The sequence below is a fragment of the Lepidochelys olivacea genome, assembly GCF_965140295.1.
Source record: "Lepidochelys olivacea isolate rLepOli2 genome assembly, chromosome: 3".
In the NCBI taxonomy this organism is placed as follows: domain Eukaryota; kingdom Metazoa; phylum Chordata; order Testudines; family Cheloniidae; genus Lepidochelys; species Lepidochelys olivacea.
In genome coordinates, this window is record NC_140413.1 from 108,559,705 (window position 1) to 108,583,929 (window position 24,225).

Here is a 24,225-nt window from a genome sequence, read left to right on the forward strand (position 1 = left end):
TTATTCTAGTGTCCCTGAGCAGGAGGCTAGGGCAAGTTTGGCGCACAGCACCAGGAATGTGGCTTTGCACATCCCAGAACTCTGCAGTCACTGCTTATCATCCCAAACCCATAATATGATGGAATCCCACCAGTCAGCGCTCATTTCTTAGGCCTAGAAATGGTACTCCACAGCACAGAGCTTGCTCCATGAATGCCAGCAGCAACCTGGCATTGTTTGTCATGGTGTCCAGCAGCACCCAGTTATTGTGCCCAAACATTTGCGCATCACCATATCACAATCCTGATTGTAGCAATGCTCCCTCAAGCTGTGTATATACCGGAGAATCATGATTCCTGCATTAGCAATTCACTCCAGCTCAGTCAAGGGACATGGGCTGAATTGTCCTCTCCCTGTGAGAGATGTTGCAAAAAGCTACAACAGGTAACACACTATGGGTGATACAAGGGAGGACTTCTAGGCTAGATGGGTGTTATGCTCTTACAGTACCAGAGGGACACTAAAGGCACTTTTACCCTGTACTAATACAACAGGATCTTTGGAAGGAGGTGACAAATTTGCCATCACATCAAAGAACCAATGTGGAGCAAATGCTGGAAAAGCTAGCGCTTTATGTGAAGCAATCATATTGGCAGGTTTCAGAGCAGCAGCCGTGTTCGTCTGTATCCGCCAAAAGAAGAGGAGGACTTGTGGCACCGTAGAGGCGAACCAATTTCTTTGAGCATGAGCTTTCGTGAGCTACAGCTCACTTCATCGGATGCATGTAATGGAAAAAATCGTGTTGTGCAATTAGAGCTCAACAACCTCAGGAGAAGGCGAGCACCGCTGAAACAGTACAGGAGTTTGCACTTGCTTTCAGGAGATTGTATACAAATTGAAAACAGTGGCTCCTGGAGGAATAGAAGATGAAGACAAATCCCTCAGAGATTTGTTTGTGACAGGACTTTCTGACGTTTTTATTAAGCAGGTTTTGGGAAAGCTCATATGGAATCATAAAGAATTAAGCTTCCCTGAAATTGAGGGGAAAGTATGTTATTCAGAGAGCAACAAGATGGAATGTCCCTGCAGGAGTTTATTATCCCCCCTCTAAAAATGTTTTAGGCCTTTTGAATACCTTCTAGTCTTAATTCTAATTCCAGATCTGTCTCAGCAATGACCTTGGCCATTTTCTAGAACGTCAGCTCAGACCGTTGGGATCTGCTTGGAATTATTATATATTGTAAAATCAGAGGCTAAGGAGAAACAATGCTGATCAAAGAATACATGCCTTCACAGCCTTAACCAGAAACGCTCAAGCTTGATGCAGAAAAGCATTTGCTTTAAAATTTGAATCTTCTTTCGCTGCTTCCATTTTACTCACTGCAATATGTCATTTTATGTTAAACAATTAGAAGCTTCAGGACTCATCATGTTGACTTTGCTCATGTGAGTAGTGGCATGAGAGGAAGCCCTAATTTTTTTTTAGATATAACCAAGTGAAACATTTCTTCTACGTTAAAGCTAAAAATCTGAGGCCTGTTAACCCCTTGGAAACTGTGCCCAAGTAGGAGAAAAAAGTCTCTGCAAGGATTCAGTCATAGTTTTCTCCCCAACTATTACATGGAGCAGGAGAGTAATTATTCACCTATGGCACAGTGGGGAAACAGTGTTGCCTAGTGGCTCAAGCACTGGCCTTGCACTCAGGAGATCTGGATTCTGTTCCTGGCCCTGTCAGTGGCCCGTTGAGTAACTTTGGTATGTCATTCCACCTCTCTGTGCCTCAGTTTCCCTATCTGTAAAATGAGGCAAATGGTCCGGACCTCCTTTGTAAAGTGCTTTGAGACCTCCTGATAATCTGGGTGGTGGTGTTTGTTATTGTTAACAGACTATGAGTTCAGCTCATAAACCCCACACATTCCCCAGGGACCAGGGGAGGTTAGGACCATCTCTACAAAGGACTTGTGCCTTCACGCCAGCCCGAGTCCTTAATGACCTCCCAGTTGCAGTGCTGCTCCAACAACGTAAGGGCTTCTCTAGGTGGCATATCCCCCGGTTCTCTACATGGGGGCTGGAGAAGGTGCTCTGGAAATGTAAAAGCCCACAGCTGTAGCTTTCGGAGGAGTCTCAAAAGCTTCATCCTACAAGAGACACCCAACCCCAGACAGGAGTTTACATCAGAAAAGCTGAGTTGAGAGCAGTACGAGTTTTGGACAAAACCTCTCCCCCAGTGCTGTTCAGACATTTAAAAAACAAAACAAAACCATGCTGTCCTCTCCCCCATTCACTATAGCCTAATTAAATGGGTTATTGGTCACTTAAAGTCATTTAAGGTAAGACGTCACTGCCCATACACAACCAAAAAACCAGCCGCCTTTGCAAGAGGTGATAAGCAAAGATTAGACCAGATTAGAGCATTTTGGGGCCCTGTGCACTATGGAAAAAGTACCCTTGCCCATACATATCCCCACCCCACACACAGGCCCCACATATTCCCCAAAATACATCTTGCCCACTGCAATCATCAGCCACACTGGCCACAGCCCCTAATATCCCCAACCCCTCACCCTGCATCCCCCACAACACTCCCATCAGCAACTTGCCCCTAGACCCTCACCCACCACCACTGGGACCGTCTGACAGCTCACTGGCATCTTCCCAGCTCAGCTCTTCTGTCCCATCCTCAGCTAGAGTGGCTCCACCTGATCCCAGCCACCCATCAATCTTATAGTCCTGCACTGCTCAGGTTTGGCCAGGCTGCCTCTTCATCGTGACAGAGGGGAAGCTGGCCAAATGTGAGTGAGAGGCATCATGACCTGGTGCATGGGGTCATGTCATCAATCAGTTTTGTTTGTTTTTTTCTAGTGGTCCAGGTAAAGTTATAAAATTTCCTCTGCATGATGTTAAAAAATACATGGTCAATCCCACCCACCTCCCTACCCTGCCAAGGCCCATGTCAAACAGTTCTGTGAATGCTTGTCTTAATTTGCACATAAGCAATAAACAAAGTCTTCAAGCAGAAAGGAGGAGGAAGGAAAAGCAAAGGAAGCTCACACAGGTGAAAAAACCCAGCAGGGAACATCCTTCCAAAAAGACTCTGTCTCCTGGTTCTCATCTGGAAATTTTTTTTAAGGAATTTTTTTTTTAAAGAGGGACTAAAACACTATAAAAAGGAGGGCAAACTCCACAAGAGACCACCCGCACTCATTCTCTGTACCTGAGAAGAGAAAGGAAACAGGGGGATGCTGGGGGAGGGGTCCTGACCTGAAGAGTTTAGTCAGTAATGCTGGAAGCATGTAGTGAGAAACTTTGCTTGAGTCTAACACACAGGCTCACCAACGCAGGGGGAGGGCAAAGGGGGCAATTGCCCATGGGTCCAGGTGATTTAAAAGGGTCCAGCAGCCAAGAGCCCAGGGTCTGTTTAAATCATCCAGAGGGCCTACAGGCCTACTTGGAACGCTCTCCCAAGTCCCAGTGCCCATCATGGGCTGCAGAGTGCTCTGCCGGGCTAGCCCGCGAGGCTCCATGCACCCTGCCAGACAGTGCCAGAGCTGGAGGGGCCCTGGGAGGCAGGAGGGTGAGTCGGGGCAGCAGCCCCTTATCTGCGATGGAGGGTAGGGGGCAAAGCCGGGGAGGAGGCAGCCTAGCTGCGGCAACAATCGCTCCATGTATCCAGGAGTGAAACTTTGAGGGGTGGAGCTGGGCACAGGACTTCAGGGTATGGGGTGTGTGTGAAGGAACTGGGCTGGGGAGAGCCGGGCTGGGAAGGTAAAAGAGGGGTGGGGCAGGGATGGCTGTGGGGGAAGGAGCTGAGCGGGGCGGGCAGACTCGAGCTCAGACTCAAGATCCGTTGGTCCAACATCTACAGCAAAGATGCTGGCAGCTCCCCGCTGAGCGCCAGCTGGGCTTTATCTGAGGTCCGCCAGGGAGGAGAAGGGCAGGGTGGTTCTGGGAAAGCGGAGGATGTTTCAGTGACAGCACTGGGCTGGTGAGGTGGGGGGGCGTGTGTTTGAGGCTATTTTGATTTGGGGCTGGGGGGCTGTTCTTTGGGGTCATGTGGCTGATCTCTTTAGGGAATTATCTCTCGTATTTGGAGATGGTTTTGGGGTGATGGGATGATTGGAGATCGGGGCTGGTAGTTGGGGTGGGGATGTGTTGCTGTTGGGACTGTTGTAAAGGGAACAGTGATAAAGTCTCACCAGAGGATTTATTTATGTTCACTAATAATAATCCAGGTGGATACTCCATCACTGACCATTTTTAAATCAAGATCTAAAAAGATCTGCTGTGGGAATTATTTTGGGGAAGTCCCATGGCCTGTATTATGCAGGAGGTCAGACTCACTAGACGATCACAATGGTCACTTCTGGCCTTGGAATCTACGAATAAGAATGTAACGCTCCAAAAAGAGCTTCAACTGATGCATGAGTAACATGTCAAAGAGGGACATACAAGCCGTGAGGGATTATTGTGAGAATTTTCATACATCCACAGCTGTGGGTTTATAAAGCCCACAGCAGTTAAATTTAATCATTGTTTAGTTCGGGGTTAATGTTGGGACCCTCCCTCTCCCATATATTAGTACTCTGTTTCAGCCAGACGTTTAGCTGGGATTTTCCTTCATGTTCTGGGTGGGAAATTGGCAGAGGGATGGGGATTAGCTGGAACACGTCACAATGAAGTTTGCTCAGGGAGATTAAATGACTTGCCTAAGGAAACCCAATGAATCAGTGGCACAGAGATAGAACCCAGTGTGCTGCTCTAACCTTTAGGCAACATTATGTTAAGCGTTCCTTAAATTTAGGCATAAAAGGCCATATTTTTAAAGGAACCTCAGTTTAGGCTGCTTTTCGGATTGTTGCATATGTAAATGATTATGTGTGCAAAATTGTGTGCCACAAATATAGAGTGTTGGGGTTTTTAGCTGTAGGCTTTAGGAATGGGTCAAACAGATTGACTGCCTTTTAGTGTATTTATTGTCATGTTTTGGAAGTTCATACTTATTTCTGGGAAGAGGTTTTGCACAGAGATGGATGGTCCTGGGGATACAACAGTAGGAGCTCTGTGTTCAATTCTCTGCCCTAGACTTCCTCCCTCCCACAGCTGGAGTGTGCAGTGGGGGCAGTGTAGGGCTGTCTATGATGGCACAATGCAGTGCCCATGGCAGGGGAATTCTCTGGCTGCTTGTGGGCTGGTTTGGTTCGGGGGAGGAAGGAACAGAATGCCACTGGGGTAAATCACTTAATCTCTCTGGGCTTCAATTTCCTATCTGTAAAATGGTGATTTCAATCCTTCCTTTGTTTAGATTGTAGTCTCTGTAGGTCAGGGAACTGTCTCCATGACTGTGTACAGTACCCTGCACAATAGGGCCCTGATCTCTGTTGGGACCCATTGGTGCTACTGTAATACAAAGGCATAAACAACAACTGTAATGGTTGCCCACTGGGACCTGAGTTATGGCGTTTGCATGTGGAAGTACCTTTGGATACATTCCCAGTTTTTTCACCGGTTGTCTGGAAAGACCTTTAAAAAAAATAAAGCAGATCTCGGTTACTAGGGTATCAGGTTACCCCCGGCCTGGGGAAGGAAGGGGAGAGAGAATTCTTCAGTGTTGAGACATTGCACTGCTGGTTCCAGACACAGAGCCTTCAGGTAGTGACGCAGTTACAGAAACTGCAGTTTATTCTGCCTCATCCTCCCAAAGGCCAATGAGAAGAAACTCCTTTGGTGATATAATGGGGAATGGGCTGGGTGGTATCTGAGAAACAAATACATTCTGAAGCAGCTCTGGAGCTTGCACCAGTCCCAGATGGGTGGGAAAGGCAGATGGATGGATATACATAGGAAAGAGCTGAAAGTTAGGATCTCTGTGATTGGTAAATGTGTATTAGAGAAAGTGATCCACAGAAACAGAGACAGAAGAAGACTGGAAAGAAGCGAAGATTCCCCTGGACCCAACTGTAGGGGATGCCACGCCTGTCTATGGGGCCTATTGACTGCTCTGCCCTGGGGCCTGCATATACAGTTTAAGTTAGACACTAGAATGTGTTTATCATTATTTTTCTTGTAACCATTTCAGACTTTTATGCCTCATTACTTGTGCTCACTTGAAGTCTCTTTGTAGTTAACACACTTGTTTTACTGATTTATCGAATACAGTGTGTTTAACTTAAAGTGTCTGGGTAATTCTATTTGGGATAACAGGCTACTGTATATTATTTCCTTAAAGGAATAATGGGCTTAATTTGGACTGTCCAGAAGAGGGTTGGGCAGTACAAGACATATATTTCTGGTGGAAAATCTGAAACTGGTAGTGTATTGGGGTTACTTTACATTATAACCAAGGCTAATGAGAGCCAGGGTGTGACTGGCAGACTGTGGTAACACACAAACACACATGGGAGTGACCTGCATGCTGGTGGCTGTTTTGAGCAGTCCAGATGGGAGGCTACAGCAGCAAGGCATTGCAAGGCATTCAGGTTACAGGGCAAGGGTGACACAGCCCCGCACTCGTCTGGACCATACCCCAACATGTCTCAGTGCCCTGCAGGAAATTATTCAACCAATAGTCAAATAATTAAATAATTATGTTTGAAAGTAGACTACAAATAGAGAGAAAGTCTTAGTAAAACAAAGGAAATGGTGCTTACATAATAGCTTTAGATTGAAATTCTCATAAGCTAAAGTTTAGAAAAGCCATTTTCAGTTTTGTGACACAGGAAAGAAAAGAACAGTTCTTACATCTCTGAAAAGCAATGTTTTCCCTGCTCACTCACCAACTTGACACAGCCTTTCATTGCTGTATCAGAGAGTGCTTTCAAGTTCCAGGTCTTTTGATGTTCAGGAGGTTGTCAGAGTTCATCATACCACACAGCTCCCGCCCACCCTCTGCGTCCCACCTTATCCCTGAGTAGCTCTAAAGCTTGATGCACACAATAATGCTAACTAGCCTCCTTTCCTCAGTGCTAAACTTCCTGGGTCAACAGACAGATCTTCTATAGCCAGGCAACATCCATGGAGTGTCATAACTTAGTTTTACTAGAAGCTTTCTCCATACTAAATATCATTTATTGATAAATACCAGTCTCTCTGATACAATATTAATATATCCTAACAACCAGTGTTTGCAGAAAAATAATAATAATCTCTACAATAGCCAGTTTTATTTTATGGCTGGTGCAGCTGTGTTACAGCTATATCTGTCTTGTGTGTCTGTATTAGAGCTGTCATCTTTTTCCACCAAAAATGGCCAGTATATAGTCTAAACACCTCAAGATGGGGAGCAAGGCTGCAAAATATAAATGAAAGCATTGACCAAATAGTTCATGTACACCAGTTGTTGCAGCTGAAGACACATTTGGGTGGTCAGTGTAATTATGAACATCCCTAGTTACAGTAATTACAGACTAAGGCCTGATCTACACAGGGAAATTGACTAGAAGAGCTCCCTAGATGGACATTCTAGTTCACACCTTGTAATCCACTGAACCAACATCTGCTTGCAACTGGACTAGGCTGGCACTGAATGTGGTCTATTGTGATTCTGCCAAAAGCTCCTTCCTACTAAAATCACTTTAGCATATCTGCAGGATTTAGTTCCCTTGCTTCCTTTCCTCTTATTGATTTTTAAATACTCTCTCACCTCTGTCAAGTATCCGGGGATAGCCGTGTTAGTCTGTATCCACAAAAAAAAAAAAAGAGAGTCCGGTGGCACCTTAAAGACTAACAGATTTTATTTGGGCATGAGCTTTTGTGGGCTAGAACCCACTTCATCAGCCTCCTGACATGGCTCTGTCTTCTGGTGTTCCTTCTCGCAGAGTGATAATGTTTATGTCCTCAGGTAAAAAAAAACCCTCATATTTCAATGCACACCACAGGAAAATCTCTCTCAAAAATAAACTTCATTAACAATCCAGATGATTTTTCTGGGCTCCTCCCAGGGCACAAACTACCCTCTTACACTCTGAAAAATGTTTGTCTCAACTGAATCCACACTGCAGAGTGCTGGAGTTTGTAGTTAGGATTATCAGCCTGCATTAATCTCTAACAGCCCATAAGATCATATTCTTACAAGGTTAAAAAAAAGCTCTCTTTTTGGTTAATGAACTCTCCCTCGACAAAGATGTTTTGCCCAGATTACATAATTAATCTCCTTTTATGGTCCAATATTGCACCCAGTGTCTCCATTTCCTATGTAAAAATTGCACTTGACTTTCAGCCATCAACCTATATATTACACAAAATCATCGAATATCAGGGTGGGAAGGGACCTCAGGAGGTCATCTAGTCCAACCCCTTGCTCAAAGCAGGACCAATCCCCAACTAAATCATCCCAGCCAGGGCTGTGTCAAGCCAGGCCTTAAAAACCTCTAAGGAAGGAGATTCCACTACCTCCCTAGGTAACCCATTCCAGTGCTTCACCACTCCTCTAGTGAAAAAGTTTTTCCTAATTTCCAACCTAAAGCTCCCCCACTGCAACTTGAGACCATTACTCATAGTTCTGTCATCTGCTATCACTGAAAACAGTCTAGATCCATCCTCTTTGGAACCCCCTCTCAGGTAGTTGAAAGCAGCTATCAAATCCCCCCTCATTCTTCTCTTTTTCAGACTAAATAATCCCAGTTCCCTCAGCCTCTCCTCATAAATCATGTGCTCCAGCCCCCTAATCATTTTTGTTGCCCTCCGCTGGACTCTTTCCAATTTTTCCACATCCTTTTTATAGTCTGGGGTCCAAAACTGGACACAGTACTCTTGACGAGGCCTCACCAGTGCCAAATAGAGGGGAATGATCACGTCCCTCGATCTGCTGGCAATACTCCTACTTATACAGCCCAAAATGTCGTCAGCCTTCTTGGCAACAAGGGCACACTGTTGACTCATATCCAGCTTCTCATCCACTGTAACCCCTAGGTCCTTTTCTGAAGAACTGCTGTCTAGCCACTCAGTCCCTAGTCTGTAGCAGTGCATGGGATTCTTCCATCCTAAGTGCAGAACTCTGCACTTGTCCTTGTTGAACCTCATCAGATTTCTTTTGGCCCAATCCTCTAATTTGTCTAGTCCCTCTGTATCCTATGCCTACCCTCCAGCGTATCTACCACTCCTCCCAGTTTAATGCCATCTGCAAACTTGCTGAGGGTGCAATCCACGCCATCCTCCAGATCATTAATGAAGATTTTGAACAAAATTGGCCCCAGGACTAACCCTTTGGGCACTCAGCTTGATAATGTCTACCAATTAGACATGGAGCCATTGATCACTACCCTTTAAGCCCGATGATCTAGCCAGCTTTCTATCCACCTTATATTGTTTACTTATCACCTCCATTTTTCAAGCAAGCCAAATTACCATTACTGTTCAATACACAGCCTTGGCCAGTCTAACCAACAATACCCTGCCACAATCAAATCATGTATTACCTGCCATCAGAATGCTCCTTCGCAATATTAATTTGCATAGACTATACTATAGAGTCCATTAATTTTATTATTTCACAGGTGATTCTACCTGCATAATGGGACCATATGGTCAGTTCTATCGTGGGAGAATTGCAGTGACTCACGTTGCAGCAATCTAGTTAATATATTAGAATTATAAATTTGTCTTAAAATAAAGTGATGCAAAATCTGACCTCACCTGAGATCTTGAGTAATGAGATTATATATTAATTCATAAAGTGATTATTACAGACCTCTTGTGCTTTCACATAATGGTAGAGGTTCCTGTTCATATAGATGTCTTGCAACTTCTTCGGTACTTGCTTTGAAGTATGAATACAATCCAGTATCTCTAAAACATATAAAATGGGCAATCTTCTAAAATGTCTTTTTCACAAAAATAATTAATTTGATGTACAGGAAACTGGTATGATTACTGCTAGGTATTTAATTGGAGCATTCAGAAAGTCTTCCAGACTTCAGGATTCAGATGTATGGGACATGAATGCAACATCTGCAAGAACCAAAGTGCCAAAAATTGTCATCTTCCATAAGCATAAAAAGGTGTTTAGCTGCAGGGTTTAAACTCAGATCTGTTTTCTGGATATTAGTCAAATTAACTATGCTTCTGCCGTCTAAAAGATTTCTAAATGCATTGCCAATCAGATATGCCCAAAACATGACTTGTTTGCTGATATATCCATCCAATCTTGTGATGTGGGCAGACCAGGTGCCACTTCATGCCAAGGCCCCTAAGCCTCAACTGAACACTCACAAATACGCAGCTGGAGCCAGTCTGGTTCACCTATGCACTAGTATAGTTAAAAGAGGTATTAGAATTATAAACATGTATTTAACGTTTAGATTTTATGGAATGCTTGTAAATTGCTGCATGCCTTAACCTCACTTATAATATCTGCATCCCATGTTATAGGGTAAATATTTAAGGTATTTCCAGTAGAGAGAGGGAGTGTTAGTACCATTATACAAGGCACTGGTGAGACCTCACCTGGAATACCATGTGCAGTTCTGGTCTCCCATGTTTAAGAAGGATGAATTCAAACTGGAACAGGTGCAGAGAAGGGCTACTAAGATGATCTGAGGAATAGAAAATCTACCTTATAAGAGGAGACTCAAAGAGTTTGGCTTGTTTAGCCTAACCAAAAGAAGGCTGAGGGCAGATATGATTGCTCTCTATACATACATCACAGAGATAAATGCCAGGGAGAGAGAGAGGAGTTATTTAAGTGAAGTGCCAATGTGGACACAAGAAATGGCTATAAACTGTCCATCAACAAGTTCAGGCTTAAAATTAAGCAAAGGTTTCTAACCATCAGAGGAGTAAAGTTCTGGAACACCCTTCCAAGGGGGCAAAAAAACTAACTGACTTCAAGACTGAGCTTGATGAGTTTATGGAGGGGTTGGTATGATGAGACCATCTCCAACAGCCAGTGATGGAACAGTACATGGGGAGGCGTGACGGTTCGGACTCACCACCATCGCGCCTCCCGCTGGCACGTCTGGGAATTAGTTCTGTCCGCTGCGGAGCGCCCTCTGCCGGTGGCATCCCGGCAGTCTCTCACCATCTGTTGGTGTCCAGACCCGCGTTGCTCCCTACTCAGCAACATCCACTTCAGGACACTGCCCTCCAGCAGTGCCCACTGCTCCGGTCTCACCCCCTTCTGGGGGGGTTGGTGTTATCAGCAGTGCACAATTTGCACCTGCTGTAGTGGCCGGCTGCAGACTCTGACTCTAGCCCCTTGTCGCAGGGACCAGCCACAGCCTGGATCAGGCCACGCTCCTCTTCAGCCAGGTGTAGCACAAGGGGGAAAGGGAGGACCCAGGCCCACCCATTACTTTGGGTCCTGACCCAGGGACCCTCTAGTGGCAGCCTCTCTGCCCTCCTTCTCTCCCCTTACCCTGCTATTGTCCCTGGGCCACTTCCCGTTCAGCCCTATGCACCTGCCCAGCCTTTGGTAGCTCGGCCGGCAGCCTGGGGTTTTACTTGGCCAGAGCTCCCCAGCTCCTTCTGCCCTTCCCCAGCACTGCTCTGTCCAAGGTGCTATCTTTCAGCTCAGGAGCCAGTCCTCCTCCCTTAACCACCAGGGAGACACTGCCCTGCTCTTTGCTAGGCAGACTTTATATAGGGCCTAGGTTGGCCCTGATTGGCTCTCCCCAAGCCTTCTCTAACTGGGTGCTGCAGGTCTGCGCAGTCTCTCTGGCCTGGTTCAGCCATTCTTCTAAGAGGGAGGGGCACCGCCCCACCACAGAAGGGCTCTGAGATACTATAGAGAATTCTTTCCCAGGTGTCTGGCTGGTGGGTCTTGCCCACATGCTCAGCCTCTAACAGATTGCCATATTTGGAGTCAGGAAGGAATTTTCCCCCAGGTCAGATTGGCAGAGACCCTGGGTTTTTTGGGTTTTTTTGCCTTCCTATGCAGCATGGGGCATGGATCACTAGCATGTTTAAACTAGTGTAAGTGGTAAATTCTCTGTAACTTGAAGCCTTTAAACCATCATATGAGGATTTCAGTAACTCAGCCAGTGGTTAGAGGTCTATTACAGGACTGGGTGGGTGAGGTTCTGTGGCCTGCAATGTGTGTAAGACTAAATAATCACGATGGTCCCTTCTGACCTTAAAGTCTATGAGGCTCTAAGTGTTTGAGCTGTAATTGCAAGTCACTTGTCAGGAAAGAAGCATTAACAAGTGTGAAACACTAGTTTGCCACACAAGGTATTATCTCCTGCCCAACAGAAGAAGGTCCATCAACACCAGACAAACCACTGTGGAACATCAGAGGACAAAAGACTTTGTTGAATGCTTCATACAGACCCCCAAATGAAGAGGAGAAATCCAACTGAATTCTACCCAGCATCTAAACTTGCATCTTGAAGCAGAAGCGGGGGAAGGAATAAAAGACTTGGACTCTGAGGAGCAAGAATTACTAAGCATAAGCAAAAAATCCCAAGTATTTGGCCTGATTTAGCCCTAAGGGGCATATAAAGCTTGCTTATTATAGAAACTTCCACTACTTTTTTGAAACCTAAGATTGAAACTCATTTGTGTGCATATACGTTTCCCTGCTTTAACCTTGTAAATAACACTCTTATTTCCTTTACCTTGTTAATAAATCTTTAGATAGCTTATTATAAGACTGGCTACAAGCATTGTTTTGGTGTGAGATCTAAGGTGCAATTGACCTGGGTTAAGTGACTGGTCCTTTGGGACTGGGAGTAACCTGAATATTGCCATGATTGTTGAAGTAAGAGATCATCTATCACAAAGGTAAGCTTATGTGGTTGGCAAGATAGATCAGAGTACCCAAGAGGACTGTCTGTTACTCCACATTAAGGCAGTTATAGGACTTGAGGAGTTCACACTTACTAGGTCAATCTAAGTATAGCACTCACAACCAATGTGGGGCAGCTTCTTAATTGTCTGTGCTGAGGCTGGTACTCACTCTCTTGAGCCACTACAAGACAGCTTGACAAGAACCATCCAACCAATTCACTTTGTTGCCCCCAAACTCTCCTGAACTCTCCTGAAATCAATCATTAAAGTACTCCTTACCTAATTGCATTTTGTACAAAAGCAAAAAGAAAACCAAAGGGAAAAAGAAACTGCTCCATTTCAAAAGTAAAGGGCACTTTTAAAGCCTATTGCCCCCTGTGATAAGAACTCTGCCTTTTTGCTTTCCTCGGGCAGCACCTCATAATTTCATTGCAATACATGTTAAGAATTTCTAATGAGGATGAATTAACAGATGTGTATTTCTAAATCTTCCATTTTTCACCTAGCCTTAGGGAATTTTTTTAAACATTTGTTACTTAGCAGGGATGGTTAAGAAAACAAACAAACATCTTGTTCAATTAGCATATATCTCAACTCCTTCATACAAGGAATTAATTAGTAGGTCTTTGCTAAAAACACAGTGCAGGGCTAAATCACTCACCACTCATTCAGCTCATGTGTGCTCAAGGGTCTATTGAAAAACTTTGATTTCTGTATTATCCAGCAACAATTTGTTCCTAGTTTGCCTAATTGGCATAATCCCCCATTTAAATGTACCCACTATAAGTATTTGAACCAAAAGAAATGCTGTAGGAACTGACCAGAAAGCAGATCCAGCTTTAGATATAGGCATTGTAGCCAAATGCATAGGGCCCTGGTTCCTAGAATCACACAATGATGCCAAACTCTCAGCTTTTAAGAAAAATCTTAAAAACACAACCCAGATGTAACCAATGCAGCAACTCTGCCTGAAGGCAGCTTGAAACAACACCTCTGAGAGGTTTGAGATGCCATATACGTCTCAATGGGTTTTTGTCTACGCAACTCACTGCTGTGGGGGACTCCTACAGACATCAACCCAGCAGAGAACTCTGCTCGTGGGGCTCTTACTGACAAGCAGACTGGTATCCGTATAAATCCTTATTATGAACAGGAACTCTATACAAAAATGAAGTCACAAAACTTGCTACCATTCTGCATAGCTATTACCTATGACTGCCCTGACCTGGGCTTCTTTGTTTCTGACGCAGCAGGAAGTGTCCCCAGAAACCAAAGACTACATGAAGAGTGTACAGGAAGTGTGGCAACTCTACACGTCCTTCAGGACTTACTCTGTAGCACATCTAACCTTTTTTAGATCTCCTTTTAAAATTTTCTGACTGAACTAAAACTCTATTACGATTAAACTAACAAACTATAACAAATTGTTAGCCGACGGCCAAGGATGTTTGGTGAGGTGCCAGCTATGCCCATTTATACCATCCGTGACTTTAACCGCTAGGACGCACTGTCCCTTCGCGGCGGGCAGCCCGGGCTAGGCTGACAGATGCCCCAAGGTCCTAACCACCCGTGACTTTAACTGCTAGAGCTCAGAGCTCCTTCGCAGCGGGCAGTCAATACTGACTGACAGGTGCCCCAATGGCAGCACTAAGAGCCTCTCCACACCCGTGACTTTAACTGCTAGAGCTCAGAGCTCCTTCGCAGCGGGCAGCCAGGATTGACTGACAGGTGCCCCAAGAGTTTGCCCCGTGGAGGCGACACAACTCAACGCTAGGCTCTTAGTACTCTCACCTAATGGCCAGGCTTTAGAGACAAAATGGCTGAGGTTCTTTAATTGTGTTGGCTGCTTTACAGTAAACCAGAGAAAACAAGTCAGGCTTATGCATAAATGGTTACCAAAATTTATTAAGCTAGATTCTAATCATGTGGTTACAAAATTGCTAGTGCCTACTTATTTAAATGTAGAGATGTTACACACACAAACAAGTTACAAAACTGAAGCCACAATCCCAAAGAAAGAAAACAAAGTATAGAGCTCTATTTCAAAATATGTGTACACTAAAGACAGGAGATCAGGTGTGGGTGCTTCTTACCCTCCTTGCATCTCTCGATTCCAGCGGTGCCAAGCCAGGATCGGTCACTCAATTCCACGGAAAGACAAATAAGGGACAAGGCGTAGGGACCCTCTTAGCTGCAGAAGCCTTGGGAGGTTGTCACTTATCTGACCAGCAGATAGATAGTGAAAAGCACTCAAAAATCATGGTGCTGTAGGTCCCCTACTTATACCTCTGTACTCCTTTATTCTCTTTCTCCTTTCTTATGCCAAATTGAGGCTGGTCTGTCGGGGTGACGCCAGCTTTCGCAAGAGTAGTTTACACTTGCAAGGGAGAGAAACAATAAGTTTCGACTACTGGACATTTCTTTTATCAGGGTAAATATTTTCCCACCTAGGATGTTGGTGTGTGTGCATCACGCTATTTAGTAGGGGCTAAGAGCCATGTCTGTCACAGGGCCTCTGCCTGCTGTGAGCTTAATCGTTGTATCTGTTCCCAGAGGCACATTGTAGCAGCACACCTGTGCTTTCACAGCTTCAAAGGCTGTGCTGGAATATATGTTAAGTGCCCTGTTCCGGCTTCCTCCTGTGTTTCCAGCAATGCTGGTCTGAGAGGGGGGCTGTCTGTCTGGCTACACAAATACAATAACTGACTTACTCTTCAGGTTGCTTAAACACAATTCTGTCACGCCTCAATCAGTGTCCTAGGGTATTTCTTACCATCTTCCCGATCTGCTGTATTGCAAATAATTTTTAGTCAAATCCTTGTTTGCAACATACAATTCAGTCTTATGTTCAATAACAGGTCAGTTTGTAAATTGTTTTCAACTCATACCTCTTCTCTCACTTCACTCTTTGTGGACAAGCTGTCAGATATCTTGAGCCAGATACTTACAATTCCTTTGTAAGATTTTGCCACCTTCTGTGACCACTGAGTATGAATGTAATGACTCTTCCTTGGTCACTGTAGCTTTGACTGGCCAGTGCCCATCTTGCCAGATTATTATTGGGTCTTTGTTTTTTTTAATTGTGGAACAAATCTTGCTCCTTTATTATAATATTTTGTCTAACTTTATTTTCCTAGTTTTTCCTCACTATCACAACTCCTCAGTTACCCTTTGGTTTTCTCCCGTATCTGGTATTTATACATCTGATGTAGGGAAGTTCAGCAGTTGACTTTCCATACTGCAGTGGAGCAGCCCTATAGTTGAGTAGTGTTAAATAGGGATCTTCTCTTGCATCCATTCCTTTTCTGAGCAAATTCTTCACTATACATACTCCACATTCAGCTAATCCATTGATTTGAGGATATCTGGGAACAGATGTTGCATGATGAAAGTCATACATTTTAGCAGAGCGCAGGAATTCACTATTCTTGAACTATGCCCTGTTGTCAGTGATTACTGTTCTTGGAATTCCATGACTTGCAAATACAGATTTAATGTGCCTGACTACAGTTGCTGCTGTGGTGTCTTCAACAGTAACTACTTCTGGGAAATTGGTAAAGTTGTCCATTATAGCAGGTGATCATGTCTTCCCAAATTGAAGATGTCAGTTTCCACTTTCTCCCACAGACTTGCAAGCTGTTCATGCAATATCATTGACCCTTTCTGCTGCAAATCTCTGTGCTTCTAACGTTTTCCACACCTGCGCACCATTTCTTTGATGTCACTATACATCTGTGGCCGGAATAAGACTCCTTTAGCTCTCCTCTTTGATTTCGTTGCTCCCCAGTGCCCTTCGTGTATTTGTCCCAGTATTTTCCTTCTCATTGCTGTGGGAGCAACTCTCTGTGTCTCCCTTAAGAGCACTCCTGAGATCTCTAGAAGTGTTGATTTTACCCCTCCTTTACTTTTTACATCTGTCACTGTTTGAAGCCTTTCCCCTTAGCTGTTTCTGTCTCCAATTCATCCCATATGCCAGGAGTTACAGCATTTGGCACTTTTATCATGCTCTCATGTATCTTTACTGTTTGTTCCAGATCATCAGGCTGGGCATTGTCAGGTGGAACATATATGATCTTGAAAGTATGTCTGCCATTACTAAGTGGCACCCAGGTTGGAACTTCAGGGTAGCACCACACTTCTGTATTTTCAAAAGTAGTTGCTATATCCTAAGCCCTAGGATGCAGCTTTTGCCAAATGTTGTGTTGAAAGTGCAGCTCTTGGAGCTCTCAGTGTTCTCAGTGTTCAAAATCCAGCTGTTACATCTATTTTGCTGAAAAATTGGGTTTCTACTGTCACAAACAACAGTTCACTCTAGTGTGCATATAAAAGTGTCTTCATAAATATTAAGGTCAGAAGGGACCGTTATGATCATCGAGTCTGACCTCCTGCACAACGCAGGCCACAGAATCGCACCCACCTATTCCTGAGAAAAACCTCTCACCTATGTCTGAGCTATTGAAGTCCTCAAAGAGTAGTTTAAAGACTTCAAGGAGCAGAGAATCCTCCAGCAAGTGACTCGTGCCCCATGCTACAGAGGAAGGCGAAAAACCTCCAGGGCCTCTTCCAATCTGCCCTGGAGGAAAATTCCTTCCCGACCCCAAATATGGCGATCAGCTGAACCCTGACCATATGGGCAAGATTCACCAGTCCTATTATGTTTTTGTTCAGCTCCTTTGGGTCCATTCACAGCTGTAGTCAGGGCCATCCTTAGGCATACACAGAATACCGGGCTGCATAGGGCACCTGAAAATTTGGGGCACCAGGGGTCTTAGTGTCCACCCTTCCACTTCTTCCCATCCCTGTTCTGACCCTTCCTGCACGCTCCCACAGCTGGCTGCTGCAGCTCGGTGACTCTTACTCTGGAGGGGGTCTAGTAACTTAAAAGTGAAAAAGCCTTCCAGCCTGCCAGACCTATTAGCGCAACATTGAAACTGTTAAAGAGCCATTCAAGTGGTAATGAAGCTATTTAATAGGCATTCGCCAACCCTTAGGGTATATACTATCAGTTTCTGAATTTACTGACAAAAACAGTTGTGCATTACTGTAATATTTACTCAGAACATGTTAGTCTACAGGACCTTAGTTTGACACATTTTTAAAGCAAATTTTATTAGTGAGCTGGTGAAGATTATAAAATCACATCTCTAAAAAAATCCTTGCATAGATTTTTAGATGCACAGTTATCTTTAGCCTTAAATGCTTGGATCTTCAGACATATAGTTTTTTAAATAAATCCTTAAGAAGGCCACCCTTATCTAAAATACACATTTTAATTTTAATTACTATAGTAAAAAAAATTTGATACCAAAGTCTTCCTGTCCTTTCTGTCCATCCCTTTCTCCCTTCACACTCTCCTCCCCCCCTCGGTTGAAGAGAGCCCTTAAAGTGATAACACCCCTTTCCTTCTAGATAGCTGTACAAAGAGTTTCCCTTTCTTTACTTCTGACTATCTGATGAACTAGTTTTAAGAGAACCTTCCAGCAAAATCAGTACCTTAGTAAGATATAAAATCTTTTCTTATGCCTAAAATCTTTGGAAACATATTTTTTAAAGTTGGTGAAATTTCATAAGCATGTCTATTGTTATGGAGATCACACAAAGTAAATTAGTGTTTGCTTTTAGAAAAAGGGAACAATGAACATTGTTATGAACACACTAAACCTCTGTGACTGATTAATTTAAAATAATGTCTTTGTCTCAGTGAATTAAATATGTAGTAATCTGGAATGATTACTTTATGAAGGCTTAAGAGTACATTTAAAATATAAAATCAGCTTAGAAATACTGATTAAGAAAATGTAAAACAGAGAAGAGCTGCATCATGTATTCCATAATATTTAATGTTGTATTCAGCAAGACAGCTGACTCACCCTACTACAAAGTTTTTGCAAATAAATCTCTGACAAACTTCAGGGCATATCAAAAAACCTGTGACTGACATTTTTTATTCCCAAGTTTAGTGCTTTTAATTAGGTACCCTCTGCATGTCTATTCTGTGTGAGGGAGAGGGTACAGGGGTCTCTGCAAGGAACTGTGACTCTTTGCCACCATGAGACGGGCCGGGCACCTTGCTATCCTTTGCTACCTTGTCCCTCCCCTGGGCTGCCATAGGGCATAGGGGCACCAGTTTAATAACACTGCTGAGGGCCCCATAAATCATAAAGATGGCCCTGGCTGTAGTGCCCCTCCTTTTTTCTCTACAATTACTAAGGAGTGAACCCAATCTGTTGGTTCTTCTATTCTCCCAACAATACCATTTGCTGTCATGTTTTGCAGGTCTTCTTCTAGTCTCTTTCTTAATACTTGTGGAACTTATGGGGTAGCATGCACCACAGGTTCTGCATCTTCTCTTAACCATATCTTGTTTGTTACTTGTATGCAAGTGACCCACTTCCTAAGAATATATCTTCATATGATGCTATTAATACTTTCATAGTTGGTTCTAAGTTGTCTTCTGTCTGCTGACAGTATACATCCTCATAATGAGACCAAGCACCTCACTCACCAAGACTGGTTGCTTTCATCTGTGAACCACCACAAAGTCTTGCTTTATATTTTCCCATTTTGTATTTAAGTGTCAGTGTGCACTCTTCCGACACAAGAATTGTTTCTCCATTGTAGTCTTTCACAGACGCTTTTGACTCTTCCACTTTTCTGTGATCCTTTCTATTTCAGTTTGTTATTACATTTACTTATGCCCCAGTATCTATCTTGTGTCATTTGTACATGTTTGAATTAGCCAGACTAACCAAAATACTGATTCAAAGTTAAATGCACATGACAGGAAAGAACCAACTGAAAAATAAAATAATCCTTTACCAGATCAGAAGGTGACTCTAGTCTGTGATTAGTGGAAGCAGCCCATTCTTCTGAAAAGAAATCTGAAACAGAACAAATGGAGCCTCTTGGATTTCAGCCTTACATAGGTGGGACAGAGGCACTGGCGTCTGTTAATAATTTATATTTCATAGTAAGGAAAAACTGAGCGATTTCAAAGCAGGCAAAGTCATGCTATATCTGTTATTAGCAAATATGGAAACTGGATACATTCACTTTGAGGGTGTGGTCCATCTAACACCTAGACCCAAGAACAAGGAGCATGAAAACCAAAAGTCAATCACCTTGACTGTTGAGGAGTATCTAAGGAAGAGGAGAACAAGTAGGCCTTTGAAATTCTGTATTTGGAGACAGGAAGACTGGGGAAACACCCAGAGGTGATAAGGGGACTGTAGTCCTTGTGTGGAGGACAACTTCACATAATAAACAGGTTGAGTGAGGGATAGGAGAAAGAATAGCAGAGAAAGACTTTGTCAGGGCAGATCAGGAAATGATCAGGAGGAATTGATTTCTCGGAATGTAAGATTTTTGTTTCTTTTCTCTATAACTAAACTAACCGGAACTTGTTTCTTTTGTGTTATGACCATTTTTTCTTCATTTGCAATAAATCTTGTTTGTAAAATGTGTACGATCATATGGGTAGCTTATGATGGCTCAAGCTGACTAACTACAAAGGAGAGCTGCTGAAGGGTAAGGCATTTCTGAAGCTTATTTCCCACAATTCCTGGTCCTGGTCTTGGTCAGAGGGGGCATAGACAGAGGTGTCCGTTCCCATTAAGGTGAATCACAAAGGGCTACAGCAGGTGAACACCAGGAAAAAGCCCAAAGATCAAGAAAGAGATATGAGTTGGTGAGGGTTCAGGTGACAACAAGGTTTCAGTCTCATGCCACCAATTCATGATGCTGAAGAGCTGGAGAAAGTGAGATTTATGGTGCAGAAACCATGTGCAACAGCAGTATGTCATGATGATCCACTTGACAGATAAGCAGAAGATACCGGAAGGGACTGTAGCCATTGACAACAAGTACGTAGAAGAGAATTCAGAGTATTTACAGTAAATCTGTCTGTTACACTGAATTATTATTACAGTAGTGCCTAAGTACTACAAAAAGGGATTAAGACCCTTTTGTGCTAGTCACTGTACAAACAAATGACACAAAGAAAAATCTCTGCCATAGCAAGCTCATAATTATGGATTTAGAAAATATATACTAGGTGGATAAATAGATGAAGGAGGAAGAGGTGGGAGGACAAGTTAACAGCAGAGAGTCACACTGTTGTCGGTACTCAATGCCACACTGTCGTGATTTGTAGGCATCACTGCAAAATTAGAAGGAAATTATAGTGGCCTATAAGGAATAATTAAACATCAGTACCAGGCAGCTGTTTCTACAGTAGAATCTGACTCTAAAATCTCCTTTGCATCACCAGAGGAGCAAGCCTGAAAGGAAGCCCACATTGTTAACAGCAGAAACCATGTTTTCCCAGGATTCTCTGAGGTGCATGTAAGAGGAGAGAGAAAAGCATCTTCACTTTCCTGCTGCTTTAAAGAACAGACATCAGAGACAGAGGTTCCCAACAAGGGCAAAGATAGGGAAGGGAAAAGAAATAGATCTAAAAGGTGAAGATAGCTAGGTACAATCTGATCTCTGAGGAATGAATGTGATGTGTTGTTATTTTTCAGCTAAACTGGTCTGCAGCCAAGACCTAGAGGAGATTCATATGGAATAGGTATTTTCTGATTTTCAAAGCCCCTTTTATGCTTTTTTGTGAGACTTTCTCAAGTAGTGACTTACAAGAAAGTTTGGATGGTTACATTTATTAAGTCATTATTGTCCTTTTCTCAAAGGAGTCATTTGTTTCCTAGTACTTCAGAGGCCACAAAAAATGCCTAATTAATTATCTCTAGGAAATGTTAATTCGCAACAAGGGTTTCTATAGAGAGAAATAAAATATTTTAATATTGTTTTTAAGGAAATGGAAATGAACGAGATCACAAGTGGACTTCATGCATCTCCTGCTCTTTCCTTTCTCTGGAAGAGAATGCTTTGCTTGGGATAAGTATGTATTGATTTTTTTTAGAGATAATGCTGCACAAACACCTCCCCTGCCTTTAAAATTGTATCACTTCTCTATGGACACTACAGCAATGCATTTATTGAAAATTAATACTGAGAAAGTTTTTATATTGTCATTCTTCAGCTGAGTGATAGCAGATTTTGGGGCCTTGCAGGTTGATTTCCCATTGGAGGAGAAATTAGTGACATGGAGTCTAGCTATTTTCTTGGTATTCCTTGTTTATTTATACAAATGTCCTGAACAGAGGTAGTCACAAATAGCACACATGGAAACACCACATTCAGAAATCTCAGCCAAAAAAAATAATGCCTGGTTTCCAAGAAACAACTCTTGGCAGAATTGGCTATAGTTAGAGATTATGGTGGAGCGCAAACTCTCCTACTGTTTGCAACAGCTTCTACAAAGAACATTCATCACAAAATTAACAAATAATACAGCGTTTCATAAAATCTGTCCATAGCTTTCAAATAAGAAAAACAGTGATTAAGACTATGCATAATTAGGGTGACCATATTTCCCAAAGGGAAAATGGGATACCATGTGGGGCTAGCCTGAGCCCCGCTCCCCCGCCCAGCTGCTTGTCTGAGCCTCTCCCCCTCACCCACGTGGGGCTGGCCCAAGCCCCATCCCCATTCAGGCCTGGCCCCTGCACCAGGCTGGGGCTGGTGTTGCTGCTCCCTCGAGCCTTGCCTGTCCCCCACCCCGGCCCTGCCTCCCCCATTGTGCAGGGCTGGCATTGCTGCTTTCCCCCTGCATGTTCCTCTGCACCCTCCCTTTTTGACAAAAGTCAGCATTTGTCCCGTTTGCTCTTGCCAACTCATCAAGTTGGCAAGAAAAAAATGGGACAAATGCCCACTTTTGGCAAAAAAAGTAGGGACAACCAGGACAGTGGTTAAGAAGGAGACTGTCCCGGCCAGAATGGGACATATGGTCACCCTATGCATAATAGTGTCATTTCCCGCCATAACAATAATTTTTTAGCTGGCTTTTCATGCCATTTAGGAGCTGGAAACGAGGAGGAGAGCCAACACCATATGATTAGTGAGTGCACCACAGATAACTGTTAAGTCCTGTACCAGTAAGTACCACAGTGAGCCTATTATAATGCAATAATGGAGGTGGATTTTATTACACTGGCAAACTTGCCTGTGCTCCTCCAAGAGAATGTCTAATATTTTAAGGTATCAGAGACTATGCTTAAATTGTAGCTAGAGTCCAAAGCACCTTCTGACTGAACATATCTACTTTCCAGCATGTCTTCAAGTAATATTTACATGCTTCACTATCAGAAACTACTTTTTATTACTATTAGCCCTTCAGAGGCAATACAGCTATGGAAAATGAGCAGGATCCTAGTGTGTCTAATATGCCTTCAACAAAATCAGCAGCTAAATTAATTGCAGAATCTATAATGTAGGAGGGCAGAAAGAATACAGCTTCTTTTTTAGATCTCAGTTTGAGTTTGCAATGTTCGTAGTTAGAAAAATCAGCCTTTGACTCAGAAACTGAGCACATTTCTTCTGCAAGTCAACCCTAACCCTAAATATGGAACCCCCCAGTGTCACTTTATTACAAAGTCACTTATGACTGTAATCACACTTTAAATGTTCCATATGTTCTATTACCTTAGGGAGGATTTGACTGGAATAATGACAGATGGGAGTATGACAAATTTTCTGAAGACGGGAGTTCCCTCAGATCACAAAAGACATCAAGAACATTAGTCAGCTGACAGTAACAGGTGCTTCTCCGATACTTGGAAACAAAGACATCTTCAGTATCTTATAACCACTTATATGCCACTGTGGTCTCTACAAATAGGTAGAGAGAGAGAATCTTAATGTCCAAATGTATCCCTTGTATAAACACAATGACTTCAATGGATGGGTTTGGGCTTTACCGTCTTTAACTGGATCTTAAACTCAACAGGATAGATGGAGATGGAGGGGAAGTAGTTGGGCAGCCAGTTATGGCTCTCAGACTCTCTGCCCCATCACAGGTTAGAGTAACTTGGCGGAGGTGTGTGGAAAATGAGAATAGCCAGAGTGCATTGCATTCCATCCATCCTTCCTCCTTACTACTCACTCTCTCTACCTCCAACACGCCCCTTCCACTGTGGAATATGGGGCATTAGACACAAGAGCTGGCTATGACAGTTGTACGTCTGGCATCCCTGGATGTGAGTTACAAGCACACACGGAGCAGAGTGAGTCAGAAAATCTGGCTCAATATGTCCTCCCTGCTCAACTGAAAATCTGAAAGTTTCAGCCTCTTCTCCTGTCACCATCTTAGTTTTTCAAGCACTGGCAGAGTCTTCCTGACTGAACAGTACTAATGTAGAAAACCTTTTCCAAATAAAATTGTATAATATTTCATATGTCATAAAGGAACAGTACAGGGCATAAACAAATAGTTTGGCAGGATATGAGGTATTCTAAGATCTACTTAGGAAGATCTGACAAATTATTTCCAATATTTCTTCAACACCTGAGATATGTAGAGTTTGGACTGCAGCACTAAGTGCGTTAGAGTTAGTGTGACTGCACTATGCAGTCTAGTTCATATTACAGAAACTAATTCCTTTAACTTGATATGATTAATCTGTG